Source organism: Giraffa tippelskirchi, chromosome X (assembly GCF_054371585.1).
Source record: "Giraffa tippelskirchi isolate mGirTip1 chromosome X, T2T-mGirTip1v1.2.pri, whole genome shotgun sequence".
NCBI lineage: Eukaryota > Metazoa > Chordata > Mammalia > Artiodactyla > Giraffidae > Giraffa > Giraffa tippelskirchi.
In genome coordinates, this window is record NC_137289.1 from 137,626,682 (window position 1) to 137,630,308 (window position 3,627).

At 47.6% G+C, this 3,627-nt stretch overlaps 1 pseudogene; it reads left to right on the forward strand.

Moving 5' to 3' along the window:
* Nucleotides 1–398: 398 nt before the first annotated feature.
* On the forward strand, nt 399–601 carry LOC145536547 (DNA-directed RNA polymerases I, II, and III subunit RPABC5 pseudogene; annotated as a pseudogene).
* Nucleotides 602–3,627: the final 3,026 nt, after the last annotated feature.

Here is a 3,627-nt window from a genome sequence, read left to right on the forward strand (position 1 = left end):
AAAAAATAATAAATGGCAGAAAAGCACATGAAAAAGTGTTAAACATCATTACCCATTGGAAAAATGCATATTAAAACCACAATGAGATTTTACTACATATCTATCAAAATGGCTACAATTTTTTAGAGTGATAAGACCAAATACTAGTAAGGATGTGGAGAAACTGAATTATTTGTACTTTGCTGCTGGGAATGTAAAATGGTGTAGTCACTCTGGAAGACAACTTGTCCGTTTCTTAAAAAGTTAAACAGGCAACTACCATATGACCCAGAATTTGCACTCCTAGGCATTTATCCCAGAGAAATTAAAACTTATGTTCACACAAAAACCTATACATGGAGGGGAATCCGGGCGTCGGGCCGCCGGGCCGCGAGGCTTCTGGCTCCCGTGCCGCCGCCATGATCATCCCCGTGCGCTGCTTCACATGCGGCAAGATGTCGGCAACAAGTGGGAGGCCTACCTGGGGCTGCTGCAGGCCGACTACACCGAGGGGGGCGCCCTGGACGCGCTGGACCTGAAGCGCTACTGCTGCCGCCGCGTGCTGCTTGCCCACGTGGACCTGATCGAGAAGCTGCTCAACTACGCACCCCTGGAGAAGTGACCCGCGATGCTGCAGATGGCGCCTCACCCACCGCTTGTTCCCCTGGGGTGTGGGGCGCCGGAAGCCATGCCCACCCACGGCTCCGTTGGCGTGCGTCTTCCACTCTGGAAAGAAATGTCCGGTAAATGTTTCTGACGACTGCCAGGAAAAAAAAAACAACAACCAAAAAAACACCTATACATGAATGTTCATCATAGCTTTATTTGTAATGGCCCAAGGAAACAACCCAGGTGTCCTTCAAAACGTGCATGATTAAAGAAACCATGGTGCATCTCTACCATGGAAAGCTGCTGCTGCTGCTAAGTCGCGTCAGTCGTGTCCGACTCTGTGCGACCCCATAGATGGCAGCCCACCAGGCTCCGTCGTCCCTGGGATTCTCCAGGCAAGAACACTGGAGTGGGTTGCCATTTCCTTCTCCAGTGCATGAAAGGGAAAAGTGAAAGTGAAGTCGCTCAGTCGTGTCCGACTCTTAGCGAGTCCATGGGATTTTCCAGGCAAGAGTACTGGAGTGGGGTGCCATTGCCTTCTCCGCTACCATGGAATAGTGCTCAGCAATAAATAGAAAGGACTACTGATGCAACAACTTGGATGAATCCCAAGGTTATATACTGTATAGTTCCATTTATAGAACATTCTTGAAATGACAGAATTATAGAAATGGAGATCAGATTAACGGCTGCCAGCAGTTAGGGATGGGAGGTGAGGAGGGAGATGGTTGTGGCAGTCAAAGGGCAACAAGAGGGATCCTTGTATTGATGAAACTGTTCTGTATCTTGACTGTCTTGATGCCAATATCCTGGTTTTGAGAGCATACTATAGTTTGGCAAGATGTTACCACTGGGGCAAACTGGTTAAAAGCTACACTCAATCTCTGAAGGATTTCTTGTATATGATAAAAGAATCATAAAGGTGGTGAGTAGCCTGGAAATTATATCATGGAGAAATGGCTGAAAGGTGTGGGAGGGGGGAGAAGACCCAAGAACAGTACTTAGCTGCCATGTGGAAGAATTAAATTAGAATAAATGGGTGGAAGTTATAAGAAAAGATTTTATTTAAATATATGGAAGAACTTTCTAGAAACTAGATCTGTTTAAAAAATGAAATGACAGAATTCTAAATATCTAGAGATTCTGGCCTTGCTGTTGCTTGAGCATGCCAGGATGCTTTAGGGCCTTTGCCGTGGCCCTTGCCTCTGCCTGCAGTGCTCTTCCTGTACATATCTGCATGGCTAACAGCTTCATCTCTTTCAAGTTCTCCTTCAATGTCCATTTTAAGTTAAATGAGGGCTTTGGTTCGTTTTATCATCCTCCTCACTCCAGGCCCTAGGCTGATGAAGCAGGTATCATCTGGAACGTTTCTGGTAGCAGAAAGTTGATGGCAGAGAGGAGAGAGTTCTGGAAGGTCTTGTACCAGAAGCAAGATGCTCATTTTCAAAGTGAGGCTGAGCAGTCCCAGAAAAGAGAATTGGAAATTAGAAGAGTATTTTGGAGAGAGATCGGTGTGCTGGTGAGTTCCTCCCTGCCATTGGGCGTGTTGGAGGGTTGCCTACTATTCACTAGGAGCCTAGGAAAAGGACTCAAAAGATGGCTTGCTACATATGGCCCAAGAAGTTTTCAGGACATAGAGAACAAGTGTGGAGTGAAAGGTATGCATTTTCCCAGGATAAGAAACCCATGAGTGGGGTTGTCTCAGCCCCTCTCCCTACACCTCCCTCTTGGAGCGGTGGCTGCCAGGGTAGAAGGTGGAGACGCCAACACTGCTCCTTCTTTTCCTGCCGCGAGGGGGCAGTCTGCAGCAGGCCTAGAGTGGAGAAGGGAGAAATGCTTTTCTTTTTAATGTTTAAAACTTTAAAAAAATATATATTTATTTATTTAACTTTTGGTTGCACTGGGTCCTCATTGCTGCCAGTAGGCTTCTCTCTAGTTTCAGCGAATGGGGGCTACTCTTCGTTGCAGTGCACAGGCTTCGGCGTCTCTTGTTGCAGAGCATGGGCTCTGGGGCCCGCAGGCTTCAGTAGGTATGGAGAACCCATGTCCTCTGCTTTGGCAGGCAGATTCTTAACCACTGCACCACCAGGGAAGTCTAATGTTAGAACTTTCTCAGTTTCATCTTTAAAAGAATTTTGGACTTTTCCAGAAAAATGGTTGCAAAAATCATATAAGGAGCACAACATAGGGCAGAGATCCTGGAGAAAGGGGGAACAATAGAACCCTGTAATTTCCCAGCTTAGCGGCCTGAGAGAGTTTCTAGGCCATAGCAGAGAGAAAGGGAAGTCTAGGGGAGCCTAGGGAGCATCCTGAGTCAATGGAGCTGGAATGCCAGTGAGGACACGGAGGCTCCAGTTTGCGTTTTGGAGAGGAGAGAGCTGCACCAAGTTCTAGAGGTGTGTAGATCTGGAATCTTCAGTAGAGTACTGACCAGCGCTTGGGTGTAAAGAAAACATTCAGGGCTGGGGCAAGAATTACCTGAATGGATGAGAGGGAACAATCCTTGGAGGTCCCACAGGACCCAAATAGTTTCTGTTTCCACTGGCCAGAATGGAACAACTTCATAAATCATAGGATATAGTGTAGAATTAGGAATGGCATTGCCTCAGTGCAGTTCAGTTCAGTCGCTCAGTTGTGTCCGACTCTTTGCGACCCCATGAATTGCAGCACGCCAGGCCTCCCTGTCCATCACCAACTCCCGGAGTTTACCCAAACCCATCTCCATTGAGTCGGTGATGCCATCCAACCATCTCATCCTCTGCTGTCCCCTTCTCCTCCTGGCCCCAATCCTTCCCAGCATCAGGGTCTTTGCCTCAGTAGTGGGGATTAATTAGCCTTAGTCTTAAGTCTGCTCTGTGTGTGTGTGTGTTAGCCACTCATTTGTGTCCAACTCTGTGCGACCCCATGGACTGTAGCCCACCAGGCTTCTCTGTCCATGGGATTCTCCTGGCAAGAATACTGGAGTGGGTTGCCATTCCCTTCTCCAGGGGATCTTCCTGATCCAGGGATTGAACCAAGGTCTCCTGCATTGCAGGCGAA